General features: G+C 32.1%; 1 protein-coding gene across 1 annotated transcript in view; it reads left to right on the forward strand.

Annotated features, from left to right (window-relative positions):
- The first annotated feature begins 2,253 nt into the window (after positions 1-2,253).
- The window catches only part of LOC145269327 (uncharacterized), a 29,353-nt gene continuing 8,873 nt past the window's right edge, over positions 2,254-22,733 (forward strand). The window contains exon 1 of the mRNA XM_080125027.1: positions 2,254-2,611. The gene's annotated coding sequence lies outside the window, so the exon portion shown is untranslated. The remainder of the gene's footprint in view (positions 2,612-22,733) is intronic.

Below are 22,733 nucleotides of genomic sequence, written 5' to 3' on the forward strand. Positions count from 1 at the left end.
ACCAGAGGTCATCTCGTCAGCATCAGACAAAGCCAAACTATTTGCCAAGAACTTTGCAGCAAATTTTACCCTATGCAACAATGACCATAAACTCCCCATATTTCCTCCTACAATACACAACACGCTAGGTAACATACAAATATCTGTGCGTGAGGTCGCAAAGCTAATCAAGAACCTTGATTCCAGTAAAGCAACTGGCCCTGACGGTATTCCAATTATAGTGTTAAAAAAGCTACAACCAGAACTTTCCCCCATACTTACCAAACTGTTTAAGCGTTGCCTTAAGAAGAAGTGCTTTCCAACACCCTGGAAAACCTCATCAGTATGCCATGTATTTAAGAATTCAGGTGATAAGTCATCTCCCTCTCAGTACAGACCAATAAGTCTCCTGAGTGTCAGGAGTAAGTTGCTAGAATCCATATTAAATAAAGAAGTAGTCAACCTCAGCAGAAACAACCTTCTTAGTGACATGCAATATGGTTTCCGTTTTGCTAGATCTACAGAAGATGTGCTAACTGTAATATCTCATAGAATTAGCGTTTCTCTCAACAAATGTTTCCTTTCTAGGGCAATTGCTCTTGACATATCAAAGGCCTTCAACAAAGTATGGCATAAAGGCCTACTTCACAAGATTTCCAGCTACGATATAACTGGAAATGTTTTCTCTATCATTAAATCATTTCTCTCTGATAGGCTCATAAGAGTAGTGGTTGATGGGCAGAAATCAGACCACAATATTAATGCTGGAGTCCCTCAGGGGTCCATCCTGGGCCCAACTCTCTTCTTGATCTACATCAATGATCTACCTAAACACATACTAAAATCATTCATTGACATCTATGCTGATGACACGACTATCTATGGCAACACATCAAAGGCCGTAAATGACAATGTTCTCTCTGATTCTCTCTCCTCAGATCTTGAGCGCGTGGTACAGTGGGGGAAGAGGTGGCTGGTTACCTCTAATGCATCTAAGACCAAACTCCTATCATTACATCATAACATTACATCTCTGATCCCCATCTGGCATCGATTGAAATGGATGGCCCTCGTCTAGGGGAAGCCCCATGTTTTGACAAGCTTCTGGGTTTGACCTTTACTCCAGATCTGAAATGGAAGACATACATCAAGTCTGTGGCCAAAGTCGCTGGGAAAATAGTGGGATCCTTGTATCGAAAGATTTTCAATAATCCCAAAAAGCAAACGCTAAAAATAAATTTGGTGCACAGGTGCGTGAAAAAAGTTCATTTATTTTTAGTTGTCTTCACTTTGAAATGCTGACATGTGTTTTATCTCCCCTTTGAATTTCTGACATGTGTTTGCTGTCAACAACAAAGTTAGTCAGTATGGATCACCGTAATTGAAAATTATCACATTTAACTCATCAGTTGAATAAGTAAGGTTATATTTAAACACAAACCAGCCGACAAGTTTTCCATTTTTTATTCTCTTAAAGAATTACATGAGTTTTTGATTTAAAATATTTTATTTCTTCATTATGCAATGATTATTTTTCAAAAATCTAAAAAAAAAAACATTGAATGACATAGAAAAAATTGATGTAGGTGTCCAATTTTTACTGGGCAATATTTTCCAAATATGAGCTTTCACTTAAAATTTGTTTTTAAAATCAAGATTTTTTTTTTTTAATGTTTTAAACTTTTGACATTACAGGTAAATTTGCACATAACTATTTTTTGGTTTTGTTTTAAATTAGATTATTTTATTTATTGATCTTTTATCTTGAATTTGTGGTACATAAACCTTAGGTGAGAAAATTAATTATTTTCATTTTAATAGACATTTCAAAATGAGGGGCGGGTGAATAAAAAAAAACAAACGTTTGTCTAGAATATTATATTCGGTTTATTGGGAAGAGCATAAAATTTCACATTAAAATATCTTAAAAATTGAACCAATAGAAAAATGTTGATAGATTTTACAATGAAAAAATTGAAGTGGTAAAATTCAATTCATTTCATTACGTAGAAAAAAAAATGGCTGCATGAGCGCGCGCATGCACGTTGTAAACACTTTTTTTAAATGTAATATTTCTATTATTTTTTTAAAAACTTTAATAGTTTATTTTGGAAGTATATTTCATAAAAAAAATTAAACAACTCACTTAAAAAAAAAGAAAGAAATTACGAGTTTGTATATATTATTCGCAGTTTTGTGTTAAGAGTGTTAAAAATTCCCAAAAGATTCTGACACAACTATGCAGGCATTTATTTAATAAAATGGGGGAAAAAGAAAGAAATGGAATGAATTAATACTTACTACCCGTTAAAACATTTTTTTTCTTTTTTTTTTTTTAGATAAAGAATAAGATAATGGCTATATGATTTATAAATAAATATAAAAAATCTGGTGGCAAATAGTATTTACTCATACGAGATTTTGCCAGTTTTCCTTCTAAACAGGAACTTGTTTTCGAATAGGGGAAATAATTCAAAATCTATTTCCGATGCAAAAGCACATGTTGAAATCCTATTTCATTTGATCGAAACGTAATTCGATGATTTACCACAAGATTTTTGTTTTCACAAATATATTGCGATTATTTCATTATTTAAAACAGGCAATTATACGCAACAATATTTGGCGAAAAGTAAGTATTAATTCATCCAATGTCTTTGTTTTTTGCTCCAAGTAAACCACTTCATACAATAATTAGATTGGCTTTCTCGAAGAAAAAAAAAAAAATGAAACAAATAAAAAACACACTTCACCTTAAGATTTTTTTTTAAATCAGAAAACAGGATCCGCTTTTTTTAATTAACTTATTTGTTCATTTCAGTAATTTTGAGAAACAATTAAAGCGATAATTATTATGATTTCAATATAAGACAACATTATTATGTTTGAAAAAGGGGTGCTAATGCACTTACTGATTCGCGCTATTTTTTAAATCGTATTTCCAAGTTTAATTAAAGTTTTATGATATGTTTTTTATTCAATTGTAAGGTTAAAGTACAGAATAGGTACAAAACACCCTCCCCTCCCCATGTTAAGAATGCTTTTTTTAAAATAATAACGTTATTATTTCAGCACGGATCAACAAGTGCATGAGTACCGAAAAAGGGGTACTTGCAGTGGCGTAGCTAGACCTTTTGCCGCCCGGGGCGGTAGTAAAATTTGCCCCCCCCGGCATTTGGATGCCCGGAAAATTCGTCCATGGAAAATTCGTCCGTTTTTTGCTAGGAGGAAAACTGGTCCATTATTATTAAGTTAACATTTATTCTGTAGCTGCTTAATTTTTATACCTTGCGAAAATTAGTTCTACGGTATCTAATTTTCCTAAATTCAATTAAATTAAAATTAAAATATGAAAACTGATTTTTAATATTTTTTATTCATTTGAGATTTTATCTGTTTTCCTTTTGTTTTAAGTAGATGGTGGGGGTTACCCGTGGTTTTGTCCGATCCCCCAGCTAGCAATTGTAAAGTTTACAAGGAGTTATAAAAAGTATGCTACAAAAACAAACGTTTGATACTTTCAAAGTCTTAGCCTCATGAATTGGACAGTAATAAAATTAATGAATTCAAACTTTCGCATCTAATGTTATTTCCTCTTTGATGTCGGTGTATATACACCCAAATATCCAACTTTCTTTTCGCACCTATTCGATAAAAATTTATATGAAAGTATGAAATCTTTCTGAGGTCATTTTTTTGTTTTTTGGTGCTTGGCCGAAGCCTGGGCTTGGCCCTATCCTGTTAGGTCAGCCGGTCACTGAGTATATCTCCAGAAATAATTAATGCTTGCATTTTTTAAACTTAGTGATTGAAATGAATTAAAACAATTTATTCTCAATTAATGGAAATTTTGAAAACTCCAAACTGTTAAACTATTTATCAAGTAATAATTTACAATTGCGTTTGGAGTTTTCAAAATTTCCATTAATTGAGAATAAATTGCTTTAATTCATTTCAAGATCGGTTTTTAATGTAGAGAAAGTTCAACCTAGATTAAAACAAAAAAATTGCCTCAATCTTGAAGGATATATTATATATATATTTGTTTATATATATATTTATATGTATGTATCTACCTGTATGTATGTATATATGTATGTATATATTTATATTATATATGTATATATATATATACATATATATATATATACATATATGTATATATATATATATATATACATATATATGTATGTATATATGCGTATTTATATGTGTGTGTATATATGTATATATGTACGTATGTATGTATATATATATGTATGTATAAATATATGTGTATATGCACATATATATGTATATATGCATATATATAGTTATAAAATAAATATGTATTTATTATAATGCTCCCATAATGTTGAGCATAATGAGAGCCGAAAATGGCAAACATCCGTAAGCGAATATAGCAATGGTCTTGTTTAAAATTAGATCTTGTGTGCAATTAGAGCTGAGGTCGGTTTGGCAACGACTGCCGATTGTTCCCATTTACTTGCCTCTCCACGAGGGCAGAGTTAGACACAAGGCCGGTTTTTAATGTGGGGAAAATCCAGCTCCACAAAAAGGGGCCCTCCGGATAGGAACAAAAATAAAAATTCTCAGTCATGAACGATTTCCCCATACTGACCGGGGGGGGGGGCAAATCTTACGATCGCCGCGGGCTGCAAAGACTGTTGCTGTTTAATTTTTCAACATTTTTCAGAACATGTAAAGCAACTGCTTTCTTTGAAAGGTTACATAGAGAATTTATGCAATTTAAAAAAATTGTTTTACAAATAAAATAAATTTACATCGTATTTTGAGGTTATACTCATTTTAGTTTTAGTGATAATTTAAAAATAATAAATATTTATAATTAGTACCAATAATGAAAAATTAAATTAAAACTTTAAAAGAATCGGTTTTGGGATCGTAAAATAGGGACACATTTTTCCGATTCCGATACCTCCAATACTTCAGATTTTTATAAACTTTCGGTATAAAATTTCAGAGTTTTTGTTAGCTTTTATATATTTTTTCTATTTTCTATTTTTATCCTCTCAAAATGCCGCCCCTGACATGTGCTGCTCGTAAATAAGAGACACATTTTTCTGATTCTGATACCTCAAAAATTTCCGAGTTTTTACAACTTTTTCAGTATAAAATGTCAGATTTTTTGTTAGATTTTGTTTATTTTTATTTATTTTTTTCTACTTTCTATTTTTACTCTCTCAAAATGCCGCCCCCTGACATATGCCGCTCGCAAAATAGGGACACCTTTTTGCGATTCCAATAACTACAAAAGTTCCCAGTTTTTACAACCTTTTCGATATAAAATTTCAGATTTTTTGTTAGCATTTTTTTCGATTTTCCCCTTTTACCATCTCAAAATGCCGCCCCCATGCTGCCCCCCCCTGACGCTCAGGAAATAGGGACACATTTTTTCTGATTCCGATACCCCCCAAAATTCCAATTTTTTACAACCTTTTTGGTATAAAATTTCATATTTTTTGTTAACTTTTGTTTATTTTTATTTATTTTTTCTACTTTCTATTTCTACCCTATCAAAATGCCACCCCCTCAGGTGTGCCTACTACTTGATGAAATTAAGTGAAAAAATTTTTCGGAGGATTACGTTCCATAACGATTGCGTATAATATAACTTTTTTTTCGATCTTTCATTATTTTTATGTCTTCATTAAACTGTACAAATACCAAAATAAGATCTGTTTTCTAATTCGTATTAGTCTAAGAATACTTCAGATTATAATAATCTGTTGAAATTAAAAGATTGATCCTTGTTAAGATAGAGTTGATGGATCGATTTTTTAAATATGTCGTTTTTTAAGCTAAACGTACTTAATTGTCATGTTTATAATCATGTCATTTTTTTCATTATTTGACGAAAAACCGTGTATAACTTAAAGTCTTATTTTGTTAGTATTTTAAAATAAACCAACAAAACATGAAATGCCATACTGTCGAAAATATAAATCAGGGTTAGGTCTGGTATAATAGTTGCGAAATTTTACAAGGTCACGAGCCCCAGCTCTGTTGGGAATCAAGACTATAGGAGACGGGGAGTCTCGTCGTGGGCAATGAAGCGTTTCACTGAAGAACCACGGCAACACACAGCGAACCAACAAACAATGACAGCCGCGGTGCGAAGGTAATTAACAAAGCTCAGCTGACTGCACGAATAGAAACGGAACCCAACGGTCACTAACAGAACCCAACAGTCACTGTACTGATCGCCACGAACGTCAGAACCCGACTGCCTCGCACCTCCAATGGACCGATTTTTATTCCTCAAGATGGCCTAGCTAATTTGCATCCCCGCGAGATCTCGCGCGATCCTGCGAGATTCCGTCTCTAATAAAAGCAGGCAGGCGCCATCTTGGAACTCTTTCTTCCGCTGCCCCGACCACAGGATCAGCCACCACCCCGCACGCCAGGCACACACGGACCCTCTTGCGCCGAGGGCTACGGTTAGTCTTTTAAAAAAAAGTTATGAAGAAAATAAACACAATTCTGGTTTAGATAAATTTAAAGATAAAGACACAACATAGCAATTGCAAGATGTTTTTAATTTTAACAAAATCGAATTAGTCACCATTCAATTACATTTGCTTATTAGTTTGGTAAATATATTATAGGTTATAAAAGTATTTCTTGTAAATTATGAAAATACACTTTAAAAAAAATTAAATTTATTATTTAGCAATTAATGATTTCGATATATAATTTTTAACTATTTTTTTAATGTGCAAGAGAATATACATAGCATAAATAAATCGGAAATATTTTTAGATTCAGTTTAAATTACATTTTTATATTTTACTTTGTAAAGTCTCTTTGAAAATGTATAAACTTCAAATAAAATCTTATGCCTTAATTTTTAAAGTGCTATAAAATAAAAGAATATTTTGATTGAAAGAAATGTTTTTATCAGTTGTATCTCGTTTTTTAAGATTATATTTTTCTTATATTTTGTTTAAATTAAAGAAAGATATGATTTGCATGCTTGTAACAAGTTGAAATTATATTTTGTTTCAATATTATTTTTGCGGGACTAACAGGTGTCGATGCTAATCCCGCTTTTACGTTTAAATTGTGTAACAAACAAAAAAATATGGATGATATTAAATATGGTTTTCTTTATTTTCAACAATAACAAAATAAACAAATAAAGTGATTAACAAATATTTTCAACAATAACAAAATAAACAAATAAAGTGATTAACAAATATTTTCAACAATAACAAAATAAACAAATAAAGTGATTAACAAATATTTTCAACAATAACAAAATAAACAAATAAAGTGATTAACAAATATTTTCAACAATAACAAAATAAACAAATAAAGTGATTAACAAATATTTTCAACAATAACAAAATAAACAAATAAGGTGATTCACAAATATTTAAACAATAAAAAAACAAACGAAAAAAAAAGTCAGTTAACAAAAATACAGTTATTTTGGATTACTACTATCTACCACAAATTAAAATACGACTTGTTGAAACTCGAGGTCGACAACTAAAACGAGGAGGTGGAGGGTTACAAGGATAAGGGAGAAAGTCCAAATTAAGAACGGCTACAGGCCAGTCTTCTAGTGATTATTCACTCTATTAACAACGAAATTCAATGACTATAAAAATTTCTTTTGGTTTTTTCTTTAAAAAGTTTCGTCAATGAGATTATTTCAAAAGTGTATTTACCACTAGTTCAGAGGGCTTTTTCTGCAACTTTCCGTGGGTTGGAGGCATGTAACTTTTTATATTTTTGTGGTTTGGATTCTTTCGGCTGAACGTATCCGTGAATCATAGACCGGAGTTATCTTGATGGGACTAAGTTGATAACGGGTTTGTTTCCCTCTCCACTTTTCTTTGTATGACATCTTGACCCATTCTAGATTATTGCTGAACCCTCTGGGACTTTCCAGATACTTCTAAAACCTTCTACTCTTTCTATTACTATACTCTGGCCTTTAAACTATCTCGTGAATTAAAACTTCTGAGGTTTGATCATTAGGGGTGCCTAGAATATGATAGCACACATTTTAAATGGTTTTATTGATTTTTATTATTATTTTATAGAAATGCTCGCTCGTAACAAAATAATGATGAAAATCAAATGTAAAATGGAGTTGAACAATCAAGCAAAGATGACTGAGACGAATGAATTAAATACAAATTTATTTTTTGTTTAAAAGATTGTAAATAAATGAACAGAACAGACAGGATTGTTTTCTTTGTGAACGGTAACTGAGGTAATTGAATGTTTTCTTATGAAATGAAATAACCAAGAAAAGTCCAGTGACTGAAGTAATTGAATGTTTTTTTTATCTATTGAAATAGTCAAGAAAAATCCTTGGGTAATTGAATGTTTTGAAGGAGAAAAGTAAAAGTTCTTGGTTAGAAATAACCAGTCGTTTTTTTAGGAAGAATTAAACAATATAAAAGTCCCTCGTTACGTAGCGGTGAGATAGAAAAGTCCATCAGGGTAACAAGTCCATCTTCATGTGGAGGAATTGTCGACCATGCGTTTAACGTCCACACAGACAGAGTTGATGATGATGATGACGTTACAGCATGCTGTCTTGTGGTCGACAGATCTGTTTTGGTGCAGAAATGCCCTTTTTATACATTTCAACCGGCTCCATGAAGACCTTCAGAAAAAAAACAACATTTTTTTAAATTTGTTATCCTTGTAATCCAATTGGATGAAAAGAATAACATTCTTCTGATGTAAGAGACTTCTTACGCCGTCTGCGTGAACAGGTGAAGTTTTGCATATAAAGTCCACCGAAATTGCGTGGGTGGAGAAAAGGAAATGTACACACAGGTGAAACGATGTTTATACATCTGTGTGCAACTGGGTTTTACCGTTTGAGCAGGGCGCCATTATTCTGTTTTGAGTAGATTTGATGCCGCAGCGTCGGGACTACAATATTATGCTTTATTTAGAAAGTAAAATGTTTAGTAATAAAAGAAAAATGATTAAAATTTCATTAAAAAATACAAAAAAGTAATAAAGAAATACACGTACAATTATCACTTTTCTTCAGTTCTATTTATCCTTTCCTTCTCTCCCATTCTCTTTCTCTCCCTTGCACCTCTCATATATATTCTATCTAGAGTATTGAGCACTATCATAAGATTTAATAAAAGTAAAAAACATACAAATATTTAATAAAAGTAAAAAAACATACTGAGTACATTTGGATGCAGCATCAACCACATTCGAAGTGGCCTATTGCAATGCTGCTCACACCTGTTACATCCATGAAATTGAGCACTGTTTTATGTTGCATATAATATTTACTGAGTGTCTTATTGTATTAATAATTTATTGCTTTAGATTTTGTTATAGATCATTGACCAGGACCGTAAAAAACAAAGCAGTATTGAAAAATATGCTTAACATATTTTCCTTAAAACTTATTTCTTTATTTCTTATTATCTTGGAACTCATTTCTTTTGAAATCAAGTTTATGTAAAACTTTGAAGCAAAATATAATGAATAAACAAAAGCAATTTAATAAGTGAGCAGTGAAAAAATAAATGTCATGAGACCTCCAAAGGGCTACTGAAAGCCCTAAATTTAGAGGGCATCCAAATTACTACTAAAACCAAGTTTCTAACCCCTTTAGATTAATTATATTTTTATTGATTCATTTTCCATAATTTTGGCTTTATAATTATTTCGACATGACAAGTAAATATGTAATAATGTTTTCACCTGAAATGCGTTCGTTTAAAAACTTTTCCTATATTTTCTTGTAATTATCTTTCTATAAATTCATTTTCCATGATTTTTAAATTTATACGTAATTCGACATGAGAAATTGTGATAATTTCACCTGAAATGTGTTAGTGTAAACGATTTCTTGTCTCCACTAGCACCCTATATTTTCTTGAAATAATTTTTCTATTGTTTCATTTTTTAATACTAATTTCAACATGACAATAATAATGCAAATTCTTTAAAGTCATAGTAATCAAGATAATAAAGTTATTAAATGCTGGAATCAGACTTTTCTTTTAATTCTACGGATTCCTCTGCAATGTGAAAACTCAAAACAGCCTCTCACTGAACTTTAGATTTTTCTCAACTTTATCAACAACAGATGAACTACCATCATTTTAATTGTCATCATAATAACTTCACCAGACAATTGATGAGTATATCTCACCAGCATGGTTAAATGTTAATATCCTTATACCCAAAACAAGTAAAACACAATGCCTATGTAAATTCAGACCTATCTGTTGTCTCAAAACAGCCTACAAAAACATTTCTTCTCTGATGCATACCTGAATACAGAACAAGCAGGATACAAAATAAATTTAATAAACAAAAATTTCACTATTAAAAATAGCATAGTAATATAGGTGCACAAGCACTGGTTTTTCAAACTCTAAATACTAAACACTCGTTTAAAATAGCACAGCTACAGCAAGAATGAATCTCTTTATGGATAAATTCATGTTATCGAAGGCGGAGCTAAAATCTGCTAAAAATGTCTAAACTAAACACTACTATGCCTCTGATTTGGTTCGGTCCTCTCTTCAATACATCTAATTCAACTTTACAAAGTTTTTCATTATTTCTTATAACTAGCACTTATATTTTTTACGTATGAAACTGGAAGATAGCCTAATACAGTTTCCTTCAGTTATAATCCATTTATTTATTTTACTTTTCAGATTAGAATGTCAGTAAAAGCACAACGTTCAGTTTTAACCCGAGATTCACAAAATTTGCTGGTCCACCTTGTCATTTGGATGAAACAGCACCCCCAACTTCACGACAAGCCATAGTTATTTCCTCGAAAACAGTTATCCCCACTTAAAAAATAGTGAGATTTTTAAGTTAATTGCCAAGGAAATTAGTATTCAGCAAGCAATCAATCCACAATTGCCTTGTTAAGGTAACATTATATAGGACAGAAGGTCAATATATTTTGCTATAAGAGGGCCAAACAGATTGATAGGAAATCTCTTGCAGCAATCAAAGTGAAAAGAATGAAGGAACAGCTAGACAGACTGTTTGATATATCTTCTTGTAGCTGTAAACTTTCTGTCTTGAGATGTGATGACTTTGCAGTAAAGTGCAAGGCAGAAAATTTTCAAACAAGGCACATAATCTGCACTTGGCCTTCTAACAAGGAGATAAAATTAATTCTATAGATTCACCTGCAATTATGTTCCTTTTTTTGTGGAAAATGAAATAATATATTGGTATTTATTATGTAATCTGGCTCTATTATTAAATATGCAAATTTTCCAATTTTCAGGTTCCACTAGACGAACTGCCATTTACAGCAATTTTTAAATTAATTGATGGAAAAACAAAAAGCCTAACAACATTTACTGGTCCTTTGGGGAAACTTTGTATCGATAATTATCAAGATTTGCCTCAAGTAGAATTCTAAAAAATTAGTGTCCCTCCCGATCATCATTATCTGACAGCAAAAGAAACAAATAATTTAAGTGTGAAGACTAGAGGCTACTTTTTGAGTATGCTGTTGGCATTTCTTGTGGAGAAGTTAACTTAGAAAATTGGTCCCTTGAATCAAGGAAGATGGCTAACATAAGCCACAAGGTTAATGTGTTTATGGGCCAGAGTTGTCTATCCTCAAACATTATGATAAATTAAACATTCTGGTCAAATTTATCATCCAAGTGTATGCAGTTAGTTGGTTTGAGATCTAAACCAACAATATTTTTTTTAACCAACAACAGTATATTTTAATATGATTCAGAGAACAAATCAGATAACTGAAATCCAAATTACTGTTTTAAACTGTTCAAAATATAGTGCTTTTGCACTACTTCCAGAAAATATAATATTGATGATAAACTCAGATGAATTGAATGTGAGAGAAGAGGGCATGCAAACGATTTTGTCCATTAGGTAAATAAATATCCATTAAATTTTATTAGTTTTCTTAATTTACCCAAACAATAGTTAGTTTTATTCATATTACATCGCAAAAATATAAAAAATAAATGTTTTCAAATATTTTTTTTTTGTGTTGTTTTTTTCCAGAAATAGTGAACAACTAAAAAAAAAAAAAATGAAAAAATTACTGCTATCAATTTTGCAGCCACACACTGGTCAAATTTGATTAATTTTTCTCAAAAAGTTGGATATGGGCCGGAAGCAAAACATAGACACATTATTACAAAGTCATCGTGCCAGCAAATTAAACTTTCATTTTCCTCGAAAGGAAAGTATACAGAACAATTTAGTTCTATTATAAAAGTTTATATTATTGCATTTAATAAAAAATTAAAATACATGGTTTTGAAACGTGTATCAAGTTGTTATATTGTGTAATACATCTCCACATATCTTTTTAAATTGTGAAATTTAAAAGACTTAGTTGCTAATTAGCTTTGTTACAATTTTTGTTTAATCAATGCAGTAAAAGTTGAGATATTTTGCTAGTTGTGATTCATAATTAAAATTATAATTCATGTATTTATTTTTCTTTCAATGTATTTCATATAAATATATCAATTTTAATTGGATTTTTTTATAAAAATAGTGAAATTTCAAAGTCAGGGTTGTGAAAAATGCTATGAAAATGAAGAATTTTTCAGCATTTTTCTACACGGTTTTTAAAAACAAATGCTCAACTTTTTGTTAAAGATGGGAATCAAATTTTTTGGTATATCACATCAAATCCCAACTATCATCACCAGTGCCATGTTGATTTCCTGAAAAAAGTTGACAATCGACCTGCCCTAATGGGCATGTGACCACTTTCACATTTCTATTTTCAGACCCTAATACTCTGTCAATATCACAAAACCATTAGCATCAATTTTTAACAACACCTACTCCCAACTCAGCACAGATTGAACATTAGGTTTTAATACATGACTCGTGTATACTGAGCGAACTGATTATTACAGTATACTGACCTAGCTGATTATTATAGTATACTGACCGAACTGATTATTACAGTATACTGACCAAACTGATTATTACAGTATACTGACCGAAATGATTATTACAGTATACTGACCGAACAGATTACTACGGTATACTGACCAAGCTGATTATTACAGTATACTGACCGAACTGATTATTACAGTATACTGAGCGAACTGATTATTACAGTATGCTGACCGAACTGATAATTACAGTATACTGACCGAACTGATTATTACAGTATACTGACCGAACTGATTATTACAGTATACTGACCTAGCTGATTATTACAGTATACTGACCTAGCTGATTATTACAGTATACTGACCTAGCTAATTATTACAGTATACTGACCGAACTGATTATTACAGTATACTGGCAGAACTGATTATTACAGTATACTGGCAGAACTGATTATTACAGTATACTGACCGAACTGATTATTACAGTATACTGACCGAACTGATTATTACAGTATACTGACCTCACTGATTATTAGAGTATACTGACCGAACTGATTATTACAGTATACTGACCGAACTGATTATTACAGTATACTGACCTAGCTGATTATTACAGTATACTGACCGAACTGATTATTACAGTATACTGACCGCACTGATTATTACAGTATACTGAGCGAACGGATTATTACAGTATACTGACCTAGCTCATTATTACAGTATACTGACCGAACTGATTATTACAGTATACTGGCCGAACTGATTATTACAGTATACTGACCTCAGTGATTATTACAGTATACTGACCGAACTGATAATTACAGTATACTGACCTACCTGATTATTACAGTATACTGGCAGAACTGATTATTACAGTATACTGACCTCACTGATTATTAAAGTATACTGACCGAACTGATTATTACAGTATACTGAGCGAACTGATTATTACAGTATACTGACCGAACTGATTATTACAGTATACTGACCTAGCTGGTTATTACAGTATACTGACCTCACTGATTATTACAGTATACTGACCTCACTGATTATTACAGTATACTGACCTAGCTGATTATTACAGTATACTGATTTACCTGATTATTACAGTATACTGACCGAACTGATTATTACATTATACTGACCTCACTGATTATTACAGTATACTGACCTCACTGATTATTACAGTATACTGACCTAGCTGATTATTACAGAATACCGAGCGAACTGATTATTACAGTATACTGAGCAAACTGATTATTACAGTATACTGACCTCAGTGATTATTAAAGTATACTGACCGACATGAGTATTACAGTATACTGACCGAACTGATTGTTACAGAGTACTGACCTACCTGATTATTACAGTATACTGACCTAGCTGATTATTACAGTATACTGACCGAACTGATTATTACAGTATACTGACCTAGCTGATTATTACAGTATATTGACCCAACTGATTATTACAGTATACTGACCTAGCTGATTATTACAGTATACTGACCGAACCGATTATTACAATATACTGACCGAACTCATTATTACAGTATACTGACCTCACTGATTATTACAGTATACTTACCTAGCTGATTATTACAGTATACTGACCGAACTGATTATTACAGTATACTGGCAGCACTGATTATTACAGTATACTGAGCGAACCGATTATTACAGTATACTGACCTAGCTGTTTATTACAGTATACTGACCGAACTGATTATTACAGCATACTTACCGAACTGATTATTACAGTATAGAGACCAGACTGATTATTACAGTATACTGACCGAACTGATTATTACAGTATACTGACCGAACTGATTATTACAGTATACTGACCTCACTGATTATTAGAGTATACTGACCGAACTGATTATTACAGTATACTGACCTAGCTGATTATTACAGTATACTGACCGATCTGATTATGACAGTATGCTGACCTAGCTGATTATTACAGTATACTGACCGAACTGATTATTAGAGTATACTGACCGAACTGATTATTACAGTATACTGACCTAGCTGATTATTACAGTATACTGACCGAACTGATTATTACAGTATACTGAGCGAACTGATTATTACAGTATACTGACCGAACTGATTATTACAGTATACTGACCGAACTGATTATTACAGTATACTGAGCGAACTGATTATTACAGTATACTGAGCGAACTGATTATTACAGTATACTGACCTCACTGATTATTACAGTATACTGACCGAACTGATTATTACCGTATACTGACCGAACTGATTATTACAGTATACTGACCGAACTGATTATTACATTATACTGACCTAGCTGATTATTTCAGTATATTGACCTAGCTGATTATTACAATATACTGACCTAGCTAGTTATTACAGTATACTGAGCGAACTGATTATTACAGTATACTGACCTAGCTGATTATTACAGTATACTGAGCGAACTGATTATTACAGTATACTGACCGAACTGATTATTACAGTATACTGAGCGAACTGATTATTACAGTATACTGACCGAACTGATTATTACAGTATACTGACCGCACTGATTTTTACAGGATACTGACCTCAGTGATTATTACAGTATACTGACCTAGCTGATTATTACAGTATACAGACCGAACTGATTATTACAGTATACTGACCGAACTGATTATTACAGTACACTGACCGAACTGATTGTCACAGTATACTGATCTAGCTGATTATTACAGTATACTGACCGAACTGATTTTTACAGTATACTGACCTCACTGATTATTACAGTATACTGGCAGAACTGATTATTACAATATACTGACCTCACTAATTATTACAGTAACTGACCGAACTGATTATTAGAGTATACTGACCGAACTGATTATCACAGTATACTGACCGAACTGATTATTAGAATATACTGACCTAGCTGATTATTACAGTATACTGACCGAACTGATTATTACAGTATACTTACCGAACTGATTATTACAGTATACTGACCGAACTGATTATTAAAGTATACTGACCGAACTGATTATTACAGTATACTGACCGAACTGATTATTAAAGTATACTGACCAAACTGAATATCACAGTATACTGACCTAGCTGATTATTACAGTATACTGACCCTACTCATTATTACAGTATACTGACCTTGCAGATTATTACAGTATACTGACCGAACTTATTATTAGAGTATACTGACCGAACTGATTATTACAGTATACTGATCTAGCTGATTATTACAGTATACTGACCTCTGATTATTACAGTATACTGACCACACTGATTATTACAGTATACTGACCGAACGTATTATTACAGTATACTGAGCGAACTGATTATTAAAGTATACTGACCTAGCTGATTATTACAGTATACTGAGCGAACTGATTATTACAGTATACTGAGCGAACTGATTATTACAGTATACTGACCTAGCTGATTATTACATTATACTGACCTCTGATTATTACAGTATACTGACCTCACTGATTATTACAGTATACTGGCAGCACTGATTATTACAGTATACTGACCGAACTCATTATTACAGTATACTGACCGAACTGATTATTAGAGTATACTGACCTCACTGATTATTACAGTATACTGACCTCACTGATTATTACAGTATACTGACCGAACTGATTGTTACATTATATTGACCGATCTGATTATTACAGTATACTGAGCGAACTAATTATTACAGTATACTGACCGAACTTATTATTACAGTATACTGACCTCACTGATTATTACAGTATACTGACCGAACTGATTATTACAGTATACTGAGCGAACTGATTATTACAGTATACTGAGCGAACTGATTATTACAGTATACTGAGCAAACTGATTATTACAGTATACTGACCGAACTGATTATTACAGTATACTGAGCAAACTTATTATTACAGTATACTGACCGAACTGATTATTACAGTATACTGAGCGAACTGATTATTACAGTATACCGACCTCACTGATTTTTACAGTATACTTACCTCAGTGATGATTACAGTATACTGACCTAGCTGATAATTACAGTATACAGAGCAAACTGATTATTACAGTATACTGACCGAACTGATTATTACAGTACACTGACCGAACTGATTGTCACAGTATACTGATCTAGCTGATTATTACAGTATACTGACCTCTGATTATTACAGTATACTGACCTCACTGATTATTACAGTATACTGGCAGAACTGATTATTACAACATACTGACCTCACTTATTATTACAGTAACTGACCCCACTGATTATTAGAGTATACTGACCGAACTGATTATTACAGTATACTGACCGAAATGATTATTAGAATATACTGACCTAGCTGATTATTACAGTATACTGACCGAACTGATTATTACAGTATACTGACCGAACTGATTATTACAGTATACTGACCGAACTGATTATTACAGTATACTGACCTCACTGATTATTTCAGTATACTGACCTAGCTGATTATTAGAGTATACTGACCTAGCTGATTATTAGAGTATACTGACCTCACTGATTATTACAGTATACTGACCGAACTGATTATTACAGTATACTGACCAAGCTGATTATTACAGTATACTGACCTCTGATTATTACAGTATACTGACCTCACTGATTATTACAGTATACTGGCAGCACTGATTATTACAGTATACTGACCGAACTGATTATTACAGTATACTGACCTAACTGATTATTAGAGTATACTGCCCTCACTGATTATTACAGTATACTGACCGAACTGATTATTACAGTATACTGACCGAACTGATTGTTAAATTATATTGACCGATCTGATTATTACAGTAAACTGAGCGAACTAATTATTACAGTATACTGACCGAACTTATTATTACAGTATACTGACCGAACTGATTATTACAGTATACTGACCGAACTGATTATTACAGTATACTGACCGAACTGATTATTACAGTATACTGACCGAACTGATTATTACAGTATACTGAGCGAACTGATTATTACAGTATACTGACCTCACTGATTATTACAGTATACTGAGCGAACTGATTATTACAGTATACTGACCGAACTGATTATTACAGTATACTTACCGAACTGATTTTTACAGTATACTTACCTCAGTGATGATTACAGTATACTGACCTAGCTGATTATTACAGTATACAGAGCAAACTGATTATTACAGTATACTGACCGAACTGATAATTACAGTACACGGACCGAACTGATTGTCTCAGTATACTGATCTAGCTCATTATTACAGTATACTGACCTCTGATTATTACAGTATACTGACCTCACTGATTATTACAGTATACTGGCAGAACTGATTATTACAATATACTGACCTCACTTATTATTACAGTAACTGACCGAACTGATTATTAGAGTATACTGACCTAGCTGTTTATTACAGTATACTGACCGAACTGATTATTAGAATATACTGACCTAGCTGATTATTACAGTATACTGACCGAACTGATTATTTCAGTATACTGACCGAACTGATTATTACAGTATACTGACCGAACTGATTATTACAGTATACTGACCTCACTGATTATTACAGTATACTGACCTAGCTAATTATTTCAGTATATTGACCTAGCTGATTATTACACTATACTGACCTAGCTAGTTATTACAGTATACTGCCCGAACTGATTATTACAGTATACTGACCTAGCTGATTATTACAGTATACTGAGCGAACTGATTATTACAGTATACTGACCGAACTGATTATGACAGTATACTGACCGAACTGATTATTATAGTATACTGAGCGAACTGATTATTACATTATATTGACCGAACTGATTATTACAGTATACTGAGCGAACTAATTATTACAGTATACTGACCGAACTGATTATTACAGTATACTGAGCGAACTGATTATTACAGTATACTGACCGAACTGATTATTACAGTATACTGAGCGAACTGATTATTACAGTATACTGACCGAACTGATTATTACAGTATACTGAGCGAACTGATTATTACAGTATACTGAGCGAACTGATTATTACAGTATACTGACCTCACCGATTATTACAGTATACTGAGCGAACTGATTATTACCGTATACTGACTGAACTGATTATTACAGTATACTGACCTCACTGATTATTACATTATACTGACCTAGCTGATTATTTCAGTATATTGACCTAGCTGATTATTACAATATACTGACCTAGCTAGTTATTGCAGTATACTGACCGAACTGATTATTACAGTATACTGACCAAGCTGATTATTACAGTATACTGACCTAGCTGATTATTACAGTACACTTATCGAACTGATTATTACAGTATACTGACCGAACTGATTATTACAGTATACTGACCGAACTGATTTTTACAGGATACTGACCCCAGTGATTATTACAGTATACTGACCTAGCTGATTATTACAGTATACAGACCGAACTGATTATTACAGTATACTGACCGAACTGATTATTACAGTACACTGACCGAACTGATTGTCACAGTATACTTATCTAGCTGATTATTACAGTATACTGACCTCTGATTATTACAGTATACTGACATCGCTGATTATTACAGTATACTGGCAGAACTGATTATTACAGTATACTGGCCTCACTAATTATTACAGTAACTGACCGAACTGATTATTAGAGTATACTGACCGAACTGATTATTACAGTATACTGACCGACCTGATTATTAGAATATACTGACCTAGCTGATTATTACAGTATACTGACCTCACTGATTATTACAGTATACTGACCAAACTGATTATTACAGTATACTGACCGAACTGATTATTACAGTATACTGACCGAACTGATTATTACAGTATACTGACCGAACTAATTATTAAAGTATACTGACCAAACTGAATATCACAGTATACTGACCTAGCTGATTATTACAGTATACTGACCCTACTGATTATTACACTATTCTGACCTCGCAGATTATTACAGTATACTGACCGAACTGTTTATTAGAGTATACTGACCGAACTTATTATTAGAGTATACTGACCGAACTTATTATTAGAGTATACTGACCGAACTGATTATCACTGTATACTGATCTAGCTGATTATTACAGTATACTGACCTCTGATTATTACAGTATACTGACCACACTGATTATTACAGTATACTGGCCTCACTGATTATTACAGTATACTGACTCAACTGATTATTACAGTATACTGACCGAACTGATTATTACAGTATACTGACCTAGCTGATTATTACAGTATACTGACCGAACTGATTATTACAGTATACTGACCGAACGTATTATTACAGTAAACTGAGCGAACTGATTATTAAAGTATACTGACCTAGCTGATTATTACAGCATACTGAGCAGACTGATTATTACATTATACTGACCGAACTGATTATTACAGTATACTGACCGAACTGATTATTACATTATACTGACCTCTGATTATTACAGTATACTGCCCTCACTGATTATTACAGTATACTGGCAGCACTGATTATTACAGTATACTGACCGAACTGATTATTACATTATACTGACCTAACTGATTATTAGAGTATACTGACCTCACTGATTATTACAGTATACTGACCGAACTGATTATTACAGTATACTGACCGAACTGATTGTTACATTATATTGACCGATCTGATTATTACAGTATACTGAGCGAACTAATTATTACAGTATACTGACCGAACTTATTATTACAGTATACTGACCGAACTGATTATTACAGTATACTGACCGAACTGATTATTACAGTATACTGAGCGAACTGATTATTACAGTATACTGACCGAACTGATTATTACAGTATACTGACCTCACTGATTATTACAGTATACTGAGCGAACTGATTATTACAGTATACTGACCTAGCTGTTTATTACAGTATACAGACCGAACTGATTATTACAGTATACTGACCGAACTGATTATTACAGTACACTGACCGAACTGATTATTACAGTACACCGACCGAACAGATTATCACAGTATACTGATCTAGCTGATTATTACAGTATACTGACCTCTGATTATTACAGTATACTGACCTCACTGATTATTACAGTATACTGGCAGAACTGATTATTACAATATACTGACCTCACTAATTATTACAGTATACTTACCGAACTGATTATTAAAGTATACTGACCGAACTGATTATTACAGTATACTGACCGAACTGATTATTAGAATATACTGACCTAGCTGATTATTACAGTATACTGACCTCACTGATTATTACAGTATACTGACCGAACTGATTATTACAGTATACTGACCGAACTGAATATTACAGTATACTGACCTAGCTGATTATTACAGTATACTGACCCAACTGATTATTACAGTATACTGACCTAGCAGATTATTACAGTATACTGACCGAACTGATTATTAGAGTATACTGACCGAACTTATTATTAGAGTATACTGACCGAACTGATTATCACAGTATACTGATCTAGCTGATTATTACAGTATACTGACCTCTAATTATTACAGTATACTGACCACACTGATTATTACAATATACTGGCCTCACTGATTATTACAGTATACTGGCCTCACTGATTATTACAGTATACTGACCGAACTGATTATTACAGTATACTGACCGAACTGATTATTACAGTATACTGACCTAGCTAATTATTACAGTATACTGACCTAGCTAATTATTACAGTATACTGACCGAACTGATTATTACAGTATACTGACCGAACTGATTATTACAGTATACTGAGCGAACTGATTATTACAGTATACTGACCTAGCTGATTATTACAGTATACTGACCTAGCTGATTATTACATTATACTGACCTCTGATTATTACAGTATACTGGCCTCACTGATTATTACAGTATACTGACCGAACTGATTATTACAGTATACTGACCTAACTGATTATTAGAGTATACTGACCGGACTGATTATTAAAGTATACTGACCGAACTGATTATTACAGTATACTTACCTAGCTGATTATTACAGTATACTGACCGAACTGATTATTACAGTATACTGACCGAACTGATTATTACAGTATACTGACCTAGCAGATTATTACAGTATACTGACCTAGCAGATTATTACAGTATACTGACCGAACTGATTATTACAGTATACTGACCTCAGGTATTATTAGAGTATACTGACCGAACTGATAATTACATTATACTGACCTCACTGATTATTACAGTATACTGGCAGAACTGATTATTACAATATACTGACCTCACTTTTTATATCTTCTTCTATTATTAGTTTCTTATATCTTCTACTTCTTTTATTAGTTTCTTATATCTTCTACTTCTGTTATTAGTTTCTTATATCTGATACTTATATTAATAGTTTCTTATATCCTCTACTAATATTATTAGTTTCATATATCTATTATTAGTTTCTTATGTCTTCTCCTTCTATTATGAGTTTCTTATATCTTCTTCTTCTTTTATTAGTTTCTCATATCTTCTACTTATATTATTAGTTTCTTGTATCTACTACTTCTAGTATTTGTTTCTCATATCTTCTTCTATTATTAGTTTCTTGTATCTTCTTCTTATTTTTCTTCTATTTTTAGTTTCTCATATCCTCTACTAATATTATTAGTTTCTTATGTCTTCTCCTTCTATTATTAGTTTCTTATGTCTTCTCCTTATATTATTAGTTTCTTATATCTTCTTCTTCTATTACTAGTTTCTTATATCTTCTACTTATATTATTAGTTTCTTATATCTTCTCCTTCTATTATTAGTTTCATGTATCTTCTATTTTTAGTTTCTCATATCTTCTACTTATATTATTAGTTTCTTGTATCTACTACTTCTAGTATTAGTTTCTTATA

This window comes from Euprymna scolopes, chromosome 45 (genome assembly GCF_053919585.1).
Source record: "Euprymna scolopes isolate OS-2025 chromosome 45, ASM5391958v1, whole genome shotgun sequence".
Lineage (NCBI taxonomy): Eukaryota > Metazoa > Mollusca > Cephalopoda > Sepiida > Sepiolidae > Euprymna > Euprymna scolopes.